This window comes from Panulirus ornatus, chromosome 45 (assembly GCF_036320965.1).
Source record: "Panulirus ornatus isolate Po-2019 chromosome 45, ASM3632096v1, whole genome shotgun sequence".
Lineage (NCBI taxonomy): Eukaryota > Metazoa > Arthropoda > Malacostraca > Decapoda > Palinuridae > Panulirus > Panulirus ornatus.
This window is the reverse complement of record NC_092268.1, coordinates 7,539,701-7,556,821: the sequence shown is the minus strand read 5'-3', so window position 1 is coordinate 7,556,821 and position 17,121 is coordinate 7,539,701. Positions and strand designations below refer to the sequence as shown.

The 17,121-nt window shown below is 44.8% G+C and overlaps 1 long non-coding RNA gene across 1 annotated transcript in view; it reads left to right on the top strand.

Annotated features, from left to right (window-relative positions):
* The first annotated feature begins 377 nt into the window (after positions 1-377).
* Positions 378-17,121, top strand: part of LOC139763019 (uncharacterized) — a 72,398-nt gene continuing 55,654 nt past the window's right edge. The window contains exons 1-2 of the long non-coding RNA XR_011716012.1: positions 378-436; positions 4,919-5,061. This is a non-coding gene — a long non-coding RNA (uncharacterized lncRNA). The remainder of the gene's footprint in view (positions 437-4,918; positions 5,062-17,121) is intronic.

The window sequence follows — 17,121 nt, the reverse complement described above, 5'->3', positions numbered from 1 at the left end:
ATAGAAATAATCTAGTCTCGGTAATGAAGAATTAATTCATTTATCAAAGTTTGCCCTTGGCAAATATTCAAGAGAACCGAATCATTTTGAAATAGGATGAGACTCACTGGGAAACTATGTGACTTCCATTACCAAACACGATATCGACGTTTTCTTACAAAACTTACCATAAATGATAAAAATATCCCATAAATTCGCATCCTTTTACCTATTTAACGATCGTTAAAGAACCCCGGAGCCATTTTGCAAGTGGGGGAAGAGCCGTGAGTAGGGAGAGAGACCAACGCGAAATTTACATCGCGCCGATTTTTCCCTTGCGTGAGGGAACTAATTTTGGCGACGAGGGTTTTAAAGCTGAGGTGTGTATCCGGGACCTCAGTGCCTGCCAAGGCTCAGCGGAGAGAGGGGGAGTATCATGCATTTCAAAATATTGCAGGTTCGTGTAGCACTCTCTCTCTCTCCCAAGCCAACAATTTTCACAACATTACAGATGTGTTTACCATTTGTTTATCATTAGAGTTTCACCTTTAGGGACAAGAACGGGAGGTAGTTTGCCCTTTAGCCAATCGTGTGGTCGTATTTTTGTGTTTATTTATAAGGACTGACGTGAGATGGCCAGTGGATTGCAGCCCTGGTTTACGCCCGGAGTCGAAGCGGTTTCGAACCCTCTCAAGTCTCGATCGAACCGGTCGATTCACCTGGGGTTTCCAACGAAGGTTTCGAACCGGTCGATTTAGAGGGTTTCGAACCGGGTGATTCTGAGGGTTTCGAACCGGTCGACTCAGACGAAAGAATGGCCCAACCCGTCCACATACACATGTATATACATACACGTCCACGCACAGCACATATACATACCTATACATCTCAATGTATACATACACAGACATATACATATGCACACATGTGCATATCCATACTTGCTGCTTTCATCCATTCTCGTCGCCACCCCGCCCCATATGAAAAAGCACCCCCCCTCCCCCCGCATGTGCGCGAGGTAGCGCTAGGAAACGACAACAAAGGCCACATTCGTTCACACTCAGTCTCTAGCTGTCATGTAATAATGCACCGAAACCACAGCTCCCTTTCCACATCCAGGCCCCACAGAACTTTCCATGGTTTACCCCAGACGCTTCACATGACCTGGTTCAATCCATTGAGAGCACGTCGACCCTGGTATACCACATCGTTCCAATTCACTCTATTCCTTGCACGCCTTTCACCCTCCTGCATGTTCAGGACCCGATTACTCAAAACCTTTTTCATCCATCCTTCCACCTTCAATTATATGTATATATATATATATATATATATATATATATATATATATATATATATATATATATATATATATATATATACGTACGTACGGCATATAAAAAAATTAACTTAGCACTTTTTGTATGAAACATAATGACACTACGGACGAAGTATTTTGAGAAGTGCCCAGTGGTCTGGCCTGAGAGTGATGGCCCATCGTTCATAACAGTGGAATATATCGATCGGTATCGACACAGCTTCTCAAGAGATGTAGAGGGAAGGTATTAATAATCTTTGGATATAATTATAAAGTTATGATCTACCAGTAGTTATCATTGTCATTATTATTATTATTATTATTATTATCATTATTATTATTATTATTATCATTATTATTATTATTATTATTATTATTATTATTATTATTATTATTATTATCATTATTATTATTATTATTATTATTATTATTATTATTATTATTATTATTATTATTATTATTATTATCATTATTATTATTATTATTATTATTATTATTATTATCATTATTATTATTATTATTATTATTATTATTATCATTATTATTATTATTATTATTATTATTATCATTATTATTATTATTGTTGTGTTGTTGTTTTTTATTGTATTTTTCACACTTTTGGAAGTAAACGTCAGACCAATGTGTATTTTCATGAGAAGGAAGTTGTCAACCGTCTCCCGTTTTCTTTGAGAATATATTTCTAACTTGCCACCATTTGTGGCATCTATATATCTATCTATCTATGACCCCCACCCCTTCCCCCCCCGCATCTATCTATCGCCCATAAGGTCTGCCTGACCATTCCATTTGGGTAAGACTCTCAGCCATGCATCCATGGAAGAGTAATGAACCCTCAATTATGATAGACCCAGTAGAAAACGGGGTGTAATTATGATAGACCCAGTAGAAAACGGGGTGTAATTATGATAGATCCAGTAGAAAACGGGGTGTCATTATGATAGACCCACTTTAGATAAAGGGAGACTGCAATATCATTGTTATTTACCTGAAAGGGGAAAAGAAAACGGGGTGTAGGAGCTGTCTGTTGGACACGTTCCCTCCCCCGGGCTGCCTGGAATGGCCTCGCCCACCGGGGAAGTGCCCAACCCGCCTCCCACGCGGGAGTGAATGGCTGCCTTGTGGGAGAGGGGGGGGGGAAGGAGGGAGGGGGGAAGGGAGCTGCGCAGGCGCACCGTAGACGACGTGTTTCCACAAGAGGAGGGGGGGTGGGGGGGGTGTGGGGGGTGTGGGGTGTGTGGGGGGGTGTGTGGAGGGGTGTGTGGGGGTGTGGAGGGGTGTGTGTGGGGGGTGTGTGGAGGGGTGTGTGGGGGTGTGGGGTGTGTGGGGTGTTGGGTGTGTGGAGGGTGTGTGGGGTGTGTGGGGGTGTGTGGGGGGTGTGGGAGGGTGTGTGTGGGTGTGTGTGGGGGGTGTGTGGAGGGGTGTGTGGGGGTGTGTGTGGGGGGTGTGTGGAGGGGTGTGTGGGTGTGTGGGGGGTGTGTGGAGGGGTGTGTGGGGTGTGTGGGTGTGTGGAGGGGTGTGGGAGGGGTGTGTGGGGGTGTGTGTGGGGGGTGTGTGGAGGGGTGTGTGGGTGTGTGGGGGGGTGTGTGGAGGGGTGTGTGTGGGGGTGTGTGTGGGGGGTGTGTGGAGGGGTGTGTGGGGGTGTGTGGGTGTGTGGGGGGGTGTGGGGTGTGTGGGGTGTGTGGGTGTGTGGAGGGGTGTGGGGTGTGTGTGGGGGTGTGGGGGTGTGTGGGGGTGTGTATATTATCGCCCCCCCTCCCCCACACTCCATGGACACACCTCCTCGTTTGACCCTATATAGGTAGGCCTGGCTATAGGTTACCCTATATAAGCCAGCGTATACGAGCCTTACCCTATATATTACCCTATATAAGCCAGCCTATACGAGCTTTACCCTATATATTACCCTATATAAGCCAGACCCACACGAGCCTTACCCTATATATATATTACCCTGTATAAGCCAGCCTACACGAGCCTTACCCTATATATTACCCTATATAAGCCAGCCTACACGAGCCTTACCCTATATATATTACCCTATATAAGCCAGACCCACACGAGCCTTACCCTATATATATTTCCCTATATAAGCCAGCCTACACGAGCCTTACCCTATATATTACCCTATATAAGACAGTCTATACGAGCCTTGCCCTATATATTACCCTATATAAGCCAGCCTATACGAGCCTTATGCTATATATTACCCTATATAAGCCAGTCTACACGAACCTTACCCTATATATTACCCTATATAAGCCAGCCTATACGAGCCTTATGCTATATATTACCCTACATAAGCCAGTCTATACGAACCTTACCCTATATATTACCCTATATAAGACAGTCTATACGAGCCTTGCCCTATATATTACCCTATATAAGCCAGTCTATACGAACCTTACCCTATATATTACCCTATATAAGGCAGCCTACACGAACCTTACCCTATATATTACCCTATATAAGGCAGCCTACACGAACCTTACCCTATATATTACCCTATATAAGCCAGCCTATAATAGCCTTGCCCTATATATATTACCCTGTATAAGCCAGCCTACACGAACCTTACCCTATATATTGCCCTGTATAAGACAGTCTATACGAGCCTTGCCCTATATATTACCCTATATAAGACAGTCTATACGAGCCTTACCCTATATATTACCCTATATAAGCCAGCCTACACGAACCTTACCCTATATATTACCCTATATAAGCCAGCCTACACGAACCTTACCCTATATATTACCCTATATAAGCCAGCCTATACGAGCCTTATGCTATATGTTACCCTATACGTACACCTATACATATATACACATGTACATATCCATACTTGCCTTCATCCATTTCCGGCGTCACCCGGCCCCCACAGGAAACAGTATCGCCACCCCCTGCTTCAGCGAGGTAGCGCCAGGGAAACAGACAACAAAGGCCACATTCGTTCACACTCAGTCTCAAGCTGTCATGTAATAATGCACCGAAACCACAGCTCCCTTTCCACATCCAGGCCCCATAGAACTTTCCATGGTTTACCCCAGACGCTTCACATGCCCTGATTCAATCCATTGACAGCACGTCGAGCCCGGTATACCACATCGTTCCAATTCACTCTATTCCTTGCACGCCTTTCACCCTCCTGCATGTTCAGGCCCCGATCGCTCAAAATCTTTTTCGCTCCATCCTTCCACCTCCAATTTGGTCTCCCACTTCTCCTTGTTCCATCCACCTCTGACACATATATCCTCTTGGTCAATCTTTCCTCACTCATTCTCTCCATGTGACCAAACCATTTCAACACACCCTCTTCTCCTCTCTCAAGCACACTCTTTGGATTATTTTTGAAGCTGTGTTCGTTATAAGATGGGTAAACAAATCATATATATACATAAGAGGCCATTTTGAAACCTTTTATTTCACAGGAGAACATTGCACTCCACCCCCTGACCCCCCTTATGACTCCTTTAGGCATGCAACTTTCCCCCTCATACCATCAACCAATGACATCACCTTCGTGCATTTGCACAAATAAAGATTATCATATTTTTTTGTTTTGCACCCAGAAGATGTAACAAATAATGGATTCCATTTCAGAGGCGCGATTGGCTGTGCTGGACAGCCTAGGGTTCTGGTGTTACCTTCTCGTCCATTTGCTGTGCCAGGGAAGGAAATAAAGCAAGAAGGAAGAAGTGGAAAGAAGGAGATAAACAATTTAAGAAAGCCACACTTATCTTAAGGTAAGCTAAGGTGTATGGTGGTAGGGAAGCGAAAAGATGAAGTCGTGTAGTGAGATTAGATTGGACCAATTCGATGCATTGGCTTCTGAAGAAAGAAAACCTATTCCTCGTGTATGATTGGCGCGCATTTACATAACATAAACATTTATTTTCAAATTGGAACTTTCTTTTTTTCTATATAGCATGATCCTGCATTGACAAGCAAAGCTTATGTGTCAGCTTTCCTGATGGTCAAAAGCTTTGGACGGTGTGAAAACTTGAATGACAAATCTTGTGGATAAATACGTGCCAGAAACGGGATTTCAACATTGCTATGAGGGTTGTATAGTATACGAGATCCCATGCATTGGTTGTCCCAGTACACTATGGGGGAAATGGGGGTTTGATGGTTGTATAGTATACGAGATCCCATGCATTGGTTGTCCCAGTACACTATGGGGGAAATGGGGGTTTGATGGTTGTATAGTATACGAGATCCCATGCATTGGTTGTCCCAGTACACTATGGGGGAAATGGGGGTGTGGTGGAGGAAAGGAGAAGTGCAGCGTCCACAGAGAGGCGGAGGTGTGGCATGCGGGAATATGGAATTTATATTTTATTTTTTCTTTTTTTTTTGTCTCGATAAAGGGATCTCTCTCTCTCTCTCTCTCTCCTCTCTCTCTCTCTCTCTCTCTCTCCTCTCTCTCTCTCTCTCTCTTTAACACACACACACACACACACACACACACACACACACAGGGGTGACCCCGTGTGTCACTGTGTGACCTCACGAGGTCATAGCCCAGTGACCTGAGCGGGGTAAGAAAGACACAATGATCCCATGGGACGTGTATGATCCCAGGGGATGTCTATGATCCCATGGGATGTCTCTGATCCCATGGGATGTCTATGATCCCATGGGATATGTCCACCACGACCCCCCCACATCAGGTAACCCAAACGCATTGGACCCGACGGCCGCTCCCTAAGAATAGGTGGCAACGGCTTGGTTGGGTCTATTGCCAGCTCCTCTTCACCTTCGCACACCACCTCTCCTATAGCTGCTCCACGAGAACCCAAGCATCGATCCATTTCTCTCACACAGGACCTTTGCCCAGCATGTCTCTCACACCGGCAGCAAACACTTTGGTAACTCCTCTTCACTTTCGCACACCACCTCTCCTATAGCTGCTCCACGAGAACCCAAGCATCGATCCATGTCTCTCCTCTGCACCTGCACCACAGGCGCTTGTCACAAGCGCTTTTTCACACCATTCTGCATTTCTTCTGATATTCCTACCTTCTGAATTCTTTAACAGTTGGATATACCATATACCTTTGTCTATAAGTTCAAAACCTCTGGTTACAATGGAAGATCTTGTGTAGTATACCCGGGAGGTGGTGTATAATACTTATTACTCCTCATAGAAAACGCTGAAGGGGTTGTCTAATGTGATGGAAAATGGGTTATTGGCGAGGACACGCCTCAGAAATTGGGTTCCACTGTGAAATAAGTTCCACTGGGAATGTGCCTCGTTAAATCGATGGTGGAAAGGCTTAATGACGTGTTGTGTCCCACTGTGAACATCCACTGTCTGCCCACTGTGACAGTGTACAAGACCATTAGGGTTTTTTGCTGGTCTTGTGGTCCAAGTGGGGTGTACTCTCTTCACCACTGTACACTTCCCAGTGGGCGTACAAGACCACTAGGGTTTGTGGACTAAGTGGGGTGTACTGTCTTCACCACTGTACACTTCCCAGTGGGTGTACAAGACCACTAGGGTTTGTGGACTAAGTGGGGTGTACTCTCTTCACCACTGTACACTTCCCAGTGGGTGTACAAGAGAGAGAGAGAGAGAGAGAGAGAGAGAGAGAGAGAGAGAGAGAGAGAGAGAGAGAGCTAGATAGATAGATAGAGAGAGAGAGAGAGAGAGAGAGAGAGAGAGAGAGAGAGAGAGAGAGAGAGAGAGAGAGAGAGAGAGAGAGAGGAGAGAGAGAGAGAGAGGAAGAGAGATAGAGAGAGCTAGATAGATAGATAGAAGAGAGAGAGAGAGAGAGAGAGAGAGAGAGAGAGAGAGAGAGAGAGAGAGAGAGAGAGAGAGAGAGAGATGAACCTCCACACACACACACACACAAGGTGGAGCTGGCCAGATAGATAGACAGACGGGTCTCTGAAATAGATAGATAGTGTGTTGAAGGAGTTGACACAGACCCCCCAGCCAAATTGCTGAACTCAGCACCCACATTTTGCCTAGCCTCACAGACAGACCCCCCCCCCCCCAAGCCCAAATGAGCTAGGCTCAGCAGTGGTCAACATACACACACACACACACACACACACACACACACACACACGCTGGCCACCGTCGTCACACCAGGGTGACCATAAGACCATGGTGTGGACCACGTGTGTGACCATAAGACCTTGGTGTGGACCACGTGTGTTACAAGACCATGGTGTGGACCACGTGTGACCATAAGACCATGGGTGTGGACCACGTGTGACCATAAGACCATGGTGTGGACCACGTGTGTTACAAGACCATGGTGTGGACCACGTGTGACCATAAGACCATGGTGTGGACCACGTGTGTTACAAGACCATGGGTGTGGACCACGTGTGACCATAAGACCATGGTGTGGACCACGTGTGTTACAAGACCATGGTGTGGACCACGTGTGACTATAAGACCATGGGTGTGGACCACGTGTGACCATAAGACCATGGTGTGGACCACGTGTGTTACAAGACCATGGGTGTGGACCACGTGTGACCATAAGACCATGGGTGTGGACCACGTGTGTTACAAGACCATGGTGTGGACCACGTGTGACCATAAGACCATGGTGTGGACCACGTGTGACCATAAGACCATGGTGTGGACCACGTGTGTTACAAGACCATGGGTGTGGACCACGTGTGACCATAAGACCATGGGTGTGGACCACGTGTGACCATAAGACCATGGGTGTGGACCACGTGTGTTACAAGACCATGGGTGTGGACCACGTGTGACCATAAGACCATGGTGTGGACGACATGTGTTACAAGACCATGGGTGTGGACCACTTGTGACCATAAGACCATGGTGTGGACCACGTGTGTTACAAGACCATGGGTGTGGACCACGTGTGACCATAAGACCATGGGTGTGGACCACGTGTGACCATAAGACCATGGTGTGGACCACGTGTGTTACAAGACCATGGTGTGGACCACGTGTGACCATAAGACCATGGGTGTGGACCACGTGTGTTACAAGACCATGGTGTGGACCACGTGTGTTACAAGACCATGGGTGTGGACCACGTGTGACCATAAGACCATGGTGTGGACCACGTGTGTTACAAGACCATGGTGTGGACCACGTGTGACCATAAGACCATGGGTGTGGACCACGTGTGTTACAAGACCATGGGTGTGGACCACGTGTGACCATAAGACCATGGTGTGGACGACATGTGTTACAAGACCATGGGTGTGGACCACTTGTGACCATAAGACCATGGTGTGGACCACGTGTGTTACAAGACCATGGGTGTGGACCACGTGTGACCATAAGACCATGGTGTGGACCACGTGTGTTACAAGACCATGGTGTGGACCACATGTGACCATAAGACCATGGTGTGGACCACGTGTGTTACAAGACCATGGTGTGGACCACGTGTGACCATAAGACCATGGTGTGGACCACGTGTGACCACAGGCAGACAGACAAATAGATAGACACAGACAGACAGACAGAGAGACAGACAAGGCCTAAAGTGAACATGGCAGACAGACTTAACCCTTGACCTGGGATAAGAAACCACCCAACGAAGCTAGGGCGCCATTTGGTAAACATATCTTCTTCGTTGTATATCAACTGACTTGTTATATTTCTCTCTTGTGTCTCCCCTGATGATGATGTGATTATGACACGAAAGTGCGCTTGTGTCTCCCCTGATGATGTGATTATGACACGAAAGTGCGCTTGTGTCTCCCCAGATGATGTGATTATGACACGAAAGTGCACTTGTGTCTCCCCTGATGATGTGATTATGACACGAAAGTGCACTTGTGTCTCCCCTGATGATGTGATTATGACACGAAAGTGCACTTGTGTCTCCCCTGATGATGTGATTATGACACGAAAGTGCACTTGGGCAACTTATCCTGTTTCATCTTCCCCTCTCTCGTTATCAGCCTTCCAAAAGTGAGATAAAGATATCACAGGCCAATTGAGCACAAGTTATTATGATAACGAATAACGAACCACTGGGGATGGTTCACGATTTCTCCATATCCCACTTTCTCTTTCTCTCTCTCTCTCTCGCGTGTTCCTGACCCCGTTTTCTTCGTGTTCAAGCGCCTACATTCTTTGAGTGGGTCTGTGCAAATCGAGCTGGGTTGTTCTTGTTGTTGTTGTTGTTGTTCTTGGTGTTGTTAGAGGAGGAGGAGGCTGGTCCATTTACCAGTACAGGTCACGAGAGAGAGAGAGAGAGAGAGAGAGAGAGAGAGAGAGAGAGAGAGAGAGAGAGAGAGAGAGAGAGAGAGGTGTGTGGTTTCATGAGTCTCATGGTGCTGCTATAGGAGAGAGAGAGAGAGAGAGAGAGAGAGAGAGAGAGAGAGAGAGAGAGAGAGAGAGAGAGAGAGAGAGAGAGAGAGGTGGTGTGTGGTTTCATGAGTCTCATGGTGCTGCTATAGGAGAGAGAGAGAGAGAGAGAGAGAGAGAGAGAGATGAGAGAGAGGAGAGAGAGAGGAGGAGAGAGAGAGAGAGGTGTGTGGTTTCATGAGTCTCATGGTGCTGCTATAGAGAGAGAGAGAGAGAGAGAGAGAGAGAGAGAGAGAGAGGAGAGAGAGAGAGAGAGAGAGAGAGAGAGAGAAGAGGTGTGGGGTTGTGGCCCATTGTCTTGCATGACCGAAGACTCGATCCTTCGAACCACACACACACACACACACACACACACACACACACACACACACACACACACACACACACACACACACACGTGACCAGAACTTGTAAGTGTGTAAGTGAACGGTCACGTGTACACCAACTGGTCACGTACATGTATGTAATTGTCGGCCATGAATTGAAGTGCGCATGACTGACCATGTTAACTGTAAGGCTGCATGAGACACACACACCCCAGCACCGGAAGGAAGCGCAGACGACCCCCCCCCCCCCCCCCCCCAAGTGTGTAAAGTATTGGGGGTAGACAACCACGACTACTTACAAAGAAAAATCTAAGTGAGAGGAGACGATACTTTCTTAGAGAAAGATTTTGAGTGGTCGGGGCCTGAACATGCAGGAGGGTGCAAGGCGTGCAAGGAATAGAGTGAATTGGAACGATGTGGTATACCGGGGTCGACGTGCTGTCAGTGGATTGAACCAGGGCATGTGAAGCGTCTGGGGTAAACCATGGAAAGTTGTGTGGGGCCTGGATGTGGAAAGGGAGCTGTGGTTTCGGTGCATTATTACATGACAGCTAGAGACTGAATGTGAACGAATGGGGCATTTGGTGTCTTTTCCTAGCACTACCTCGCACACATGAGGGGGGAGGGGGTTGTCATTTCATGTGTGGCGGGGTGGCGACGGGAATGAATAAAGGCAGACAGTATGAATTATGTACATGTGTATATATGTATATGTCTGTGTATGTATATATTTTTTTTTTTTTGCTTTGTCGCTGTCTCCCGCGTTTGCGAGGTAGCGCAAGGAAACAGACGAAAGAAATGGCCCAACCCACCCCCATACACATGTATATACATACGTCCACACACGCAAATATACATACCTACACAGCTTTCCATGGTTTACCCCAGACGCTTCACATGCCCTGATTCAATCCACTGACAGCACGTCAACCCCGGTATACCACATCGATCCAATTCACTCTATTCCTTGCCCTCCTTTCACCCTCCTGCATGTTCAGGCCCCGATCACACAAAATCCCTTTCACTCCATCTTTCCACCTCCAATTTGGTCTCCCACTTCTCCTCGTTCCCTCCACCTCCGACACATATATCCTCTTGGTCAATCTTTCCTCACTCATTCTCTCCATGTGCCCAAACCATTTCAAAACACCCTCGTCTGCTCTCTCAACCATGCTCTTTTTATTTCCACACATCTCTCTTACCCTTACGTTACTCACTCGATCAAACCACCTCACACCACACATTGTCCTCAAACATCTCATTTCCAGCACATCCATCCTCCTGCGCACAACTCTATCCATAGCCCACGCCGCGCAACCATACAACATTGTTGGAACCACTATTCCTTCAAACATACCCATTTTTGCTTTCCGAGATAATGTTCTCGACTTCCACACATTCTTCAAGGCTCCCAGGATTTTCGCCCCCTCCCCCACCCTATGATCCACTTCCGCTTCCATGGTTCCATCCGCTGCCAATCCACTCCCAGATATCTAAAACACTTCACTTCCTCCAGTTTTTCTCCATTCAAACTTACATCCCAATTGACTTGACCGTCAACCCTACTGTACCTAATAACCTTGCTCTTATTCACATTTACTCTTAACTTTCTTCTTCCACACACTTACCAAACTCAGTCACCAGCTTCTGCAGTTTCTCACATGAATCAGCCACCAGCGCTGTATCATCAGCGAACAACAATTGACTCACTTCCCAAGCTCTCTCATCCCCAACAGACTTCATACTTGCCCCTCTTTCCATGTATATATGTATATATATATATGTGTATACGTTGAGATGTATAGGTATGTATATGTGCGTGTGCGGACGTATATACATGTGTATGGGGGTGGGTTGGGCCATTTCTTTCGTCTGTTTCCTTGCGCTACCTCGCTAACGCGGGAGACAGCGACAAAGTATAATAAACAAATGATATATATATATATATATATATATATATATATATATATATATATATATATATATATATATAGCAGTTTAGGAAGGGTACGTGTGTACATATCCGGGTAAGTATAAAGTGTACATTTGGCGTATCACGTGTACATAGGGGGGTGTAGGAGGGGGGCCCCCCGCCCCCCCTCCTCCTCCAGTCATGGATTTTGTGCAAGGGCACTTGTGACACGTTAAGGTGTAATGACCCTGATGTATAATGACCTTAAGAGCCAAGTCGTGTTCTCATGTGTACGTTGTGCTTATGTGCACTTCACACAGATGTGTACGTGCTGGTCGTGTACAAGCAGCCATGCGATACACTTCATTTGCAGAAGCGTTCGGTCTTCTATGTGATACACCTTGTGTTCAGTCTTCTATGTGATACACCTCGTGTTCAGTCTTCTATGTGATACACCTCGTGTTCAGTCTTCTATGTGATACACCTCGTGTTCAGTCTTCTATGTGATACACCTCGTGTTAAGTCTTCTATGTGATACACCTCGTGTTCAGTCTTCTATGTGATACACCTCGTGTTCAGTCTTTTATGTGTTACACCTCGTGTTCAGTCTTCTATGTGATACACCTCGTGTTCAATCTTCTATGTGATACACCTCGTGTTCAGTCTTCTATGTGATACACCTCGTGTTCAGTCTTCTATGTGATACACCTCGTGTTCAGTCTTCTATGTGATACACCTCGTGTTCAGTCTTCTATGTGATACACCTCGTGTTCAGTCTTCTATGTGATACACCTCGTGTTCAGTCTTCTATGTGATACATCTTGTGTTCAGTCTTCTATGTGATACATATTGTGTTCAGTCTTCTATGTGATACACCTCGTGTTCAGTCTTCTATGTGATACATCTCGTGTTCAGTCTTCTATGTGATACACCTCGTGTTCAGTCTTTTATGTGATACATCTTGTGTTCAGTCTTCTATGTGATACACCTCGTGTTCAGTCTTCTATGTGATACATCTCGTGTTCAGTCTTCTATGTGATACACCTCGTGTTCAGTCTTCTATGTGATACACCTCGTGTTCAGTCTTCTATGTGATACACCTCGTTTTCAGTCTTCTATGTGATACACCTCGTGTTCAGTCTTCTATGTGATACACCTCGTGTTCAGTCTTCTATGTGATACAGCTTGTGTTCAATCTTCTATGTGATACAGCTTGTGTTCAGTCTTCTATGTGATACATTTCATGTTCAGTCTTCTATGTGATACACCTCGTGTTCAGTCTTCTATGTGATACATCTCGTGTTCAGTCTTCTATGTGAAACACCTCGTGTTCAGTCTTCTATGTGATACACCTCATTTGCATAAGTGTTCAATCTTCTCTATGTGATACACCTCATTTGCATAAGTGTTCACTCTTCTCTCTATGTGATACACCTCATTTGCATAAGTGTTCAATTTTCTCTCTATGTGATACACCTCATTTGCATAAGTGTTCACTCTTCTATGTGATACACCTCATTTGCATAAGTGTTCACTCTTCTCTCTATGTGATGCACCTCATTTGCTATGAGTGTTCAGTCTTCTATGTGATACACCTCATTTGCATAAGTGTTCACTCTTCCTCTATGTGATACACCTCATTTGCATAAGTATTCACTCTTCTTTCTATGTGATACACCTCATTTGCATAAGTGTTCACTCTTCTCTCTATGTGATACACATCATTTGCATAAGTGTTCAGTCTTCTATGTGATACACCTCATTTGCATAAGTGTTCAAGCTTCTCTCTATGTGATACACCTCATTTGCATAAGTGTTCACTCTCTATGTGATACACCTCATTTGCATAAGTGTTCACTCTTCTCTCTATGTGATACACCTCATTTGCATAAATGTTCACTCTTCTCTCTATGTGATACACCTCATTTGCATAAGTGTTCACTCTTCTCTCTATGTGATACACCTCATTTGCATAAGTGTTCACTCTTCTCTCTATGTGATACACCTCATTTGCATAAGTGTTCACTCTTCTCTCTATGTGATACACCTCATTTGCATAAATGTTCACTCTTCTCTCTATGTGATACACCTCATTTGCATAAGTGTTCACTCTTCTCTATGTGATACATCTCATTTGCATAAGTGTTCACTCTTCTCTCTATGTGATACACCTCATTTGCATAAGTGTTCACTCTTCTCTCTATGTGATACACCTCATTTGCATAAGTCTTCACTCTTCTCTCTATGTGATACACCTCATTTACATAAGTGTTCAGTCTTCTCTCTATGTGATACACCTCATTTGCATAAGTGTTCACTCTTCTCTCTATGTGATACACCTCATTTGCATAAGTGTTCACTCTTCTCTCAATGTGATACACCTCATTTGCATAAGTGTTCAGTCTTCTCTCTATGTGATACACCTCATTTGCATAAGTGTTCAGTCTTCTCTCCATGTGATACACCTCATTAGCATAAGTTTTCACTCTTCTCTCTATGTGATACACCTCATTTGCATAAGTGTTCAGTCTTCTCTCTGTGATACACCTCATTTCCATAAGTGTTCACTCTTCTCTCTATGTGATACACCTCATTTGCATAAGTGTTCACTCTTCTCTCTATGTGATACACCTCATTTGCATAAGTGTTCACTCTTCTCTCTATGTCTATGTGTACCAACCTCATTTGCGCATAGTGTTCACTCTTCTCTCTATGTGATACCACCTCCATTTTTCATAAGTGTTCACTCTTCTCTCTATGTGATACACCTCATTTGCATAGTGTTCACTCTCTCTCATGTTCCCCATTTTGTGATTCATATACACCTCATTTGCATAGTGTTCACTCTTCTCGTCTATGTTGTATACACCTCATTTGCATAGTTCATTTTTAGTGATACTCAGCTAAGTGTTCAGTCTCTCTCTATGTTGATACACCTCATTTGCATAAGTGTTCATCTCTTTCTGCTGTCTATGTGATACAACTCATTTAGTGTTCTTTTCCTGTGTAATGCTGTTCACTCTTCTCTCTATGTGATACATCCTCATATTGCATAAGTGTTCAGTCTTCTCTCTATGTGATACACCTCATTTGCATAGTGTTCACTCTTCTCTCTATGTGATACACCTCATTTGCATTAAATGTTCAGTCTTCTCTCTATGTGAAAACACCTCATTCAAGTGTTTCCATGTATAATTGCATAGGTTCAGTCTTCTCTCTATGTGATACACCTCATTTGCATAAGTGTTCACTCTTCTCTCTATGTGATACACTTCATTTGCATAAGTGTTCATCTTCTCTCTGTTACCTATTTGCATAAGTTTCAGCTTTCGTTCAAGCTGAAGCTCATTTGCTAGTGTTAGTTTACTCTCAGTCAGTCACTCAGTTGCTTAAGTGTTACACTCTCTCAAGTCATTTATGCTGCTGATCACAACTCAGCATATTGACTGTTTTTTGAAGCCCAAACTCAGTTTGCTGTATTGTTAGCAACTCATGCTCAGCTGTTGTTAAGCAACTCAAACTTTGCTGTTTGTTACCAAGCTCAAGCTTCAGCTGTTGTTAACCAAGCTCAAATTTCGCTGTTTGTTAACCAAGCTCAGCTTCACTGTTGTTAGCAACTCACTTTCGCTGTTTGTTAAGCCAAGCTCAAGCTTCGCTGTTTGTTAGCCAAGCTCAAGCTTTCGATGTTTGTTGGGGCCAGCTAGGGTTAGCGTTTGTGAAGCAAGCTCAAGCGTCAGCTGTTTGTTAAGCCGTGAGCTTCGCTGTTTGTTAAGCCGAAGCTCAAGTTTCCTGTTTGTTACGCAAACTCAAGCTTTTCGACTGTTTTGTTGAAGCCAAGCTCAAGCTTCAGCTGTTTGTTAAGCAAGCTCAAGCTTTCGCTGTTTGTTAAGCCAAGCTCAAGCTTCAGCTGTTTGTTAAGCCAAGCTCAAGCTTCAGCTGTTTGTTAAGCCAAGCTCAAGCTTTCGCTGTTTGTTAAGCCAAGCTCAAGCTTCAGCTGTTTGTTAAGCCAAGCTCAAGCTTCAGCTGTTTGTTAAGCCAAGCTCAAGCTTTTCAGCTTTTGTTTTGTTGAGGCAAACTCAAGCTTCAGCTGTTTGTTAAGCCAAGCTCAAGCTTCAGCTGTTTGTTAAGCCAAGCTCAAGCTTTCGCTGTTTGTTAAGCCAAGCTCAAGCTTTCGCTGTTTGTTAAGCCAAGCTCAAGCTTTCGATGTTTGTTGAGGCAAACTCAAGCTTCAGCTGTTTGTTAAGCCAAGCTCAAGCTTCAGCTGTTTGTTAAGCCAAGCTCAAGCTTTCGATGTTTGTTGAGGCAAACTCAAGCTTTCGCTGTTTGTTAAGCCAAGCTCAAGCTTTCGCTGTTTGTTGAGGCAAACTCAAGCTTCAGCTGTTTGTTAAGCCAAGCTCAAGCTTTCGCTGTTTGTTAAGCCAAGCTCAAGCTTCAGCTGTTTGTTAAGCCAAGCTCAAGCTTTCGCTGTTTGTTAAGCCAAGCTCAAGCTTCAGCTGTTTGTTAAGCCAAGCTCAAGCTTTCGATGTTTGTTGAGGCAAACTCAAGCTTTCGCTGTTTGTTAAGCCAAGCTCAAGCTTTCGCTGTTTGTTGAGGCAAACTCAAGCTTTCGCTGTTTGTTAAGCCAAGCTCAAGCTTCAGCTGTTTGTTAAGCCAAGCTCAAGCTTTCGCTGTTTGTTAAGCCAAGCTCAAGCTTCAGCTGTTTGTTAAGCCAAGCTCAAGCTTTCGCTGTTTGTTGAGGCAAACTCAAGCTTTCGCTGTTTGTTAAGCCAAGCTCAAGCTTTCGCTGTTTGTTGAGGCAAACTCAAGCTTCAGCTGTTTGTTAAGCCAAGCTCAAGCTTTCGCTGTTTGTTGAGGCAAACTCAAGCTTTCGCTGTTTGTTAAGCCAAGCTCAAGCTTTAGCTGTTTGTTAAGCCAAGCTCAAGCTTTCGCTGTTTGTTAGCAACTCAAGCTTTCGCTTTCGTGTTTTGTTAAGCCAAGCTCAAGCTTTAGCTGTTTGTTAAGCCAAGCTCAAGCTTTCGCTGTTTGTTGAGGCAAACTCAAGCTTTCGCTGTTTGTTAAGCCAAGCTCAAGCTTTAGCTGTTTGTTAAGCCAAGCTCAAGCTTTAGCTGTTTGTTAAGCCAAGCTCAAGCTTCAGCTGTTTATTAAGCCAAACCCAAGCTTTAGCTGTTTGTTAAGCCAAACTCAAGCTTTAGCTGTATAGTCTTATTCTACCCTTGTAAACTTACCAGAGATGGTGTTTTGTTCG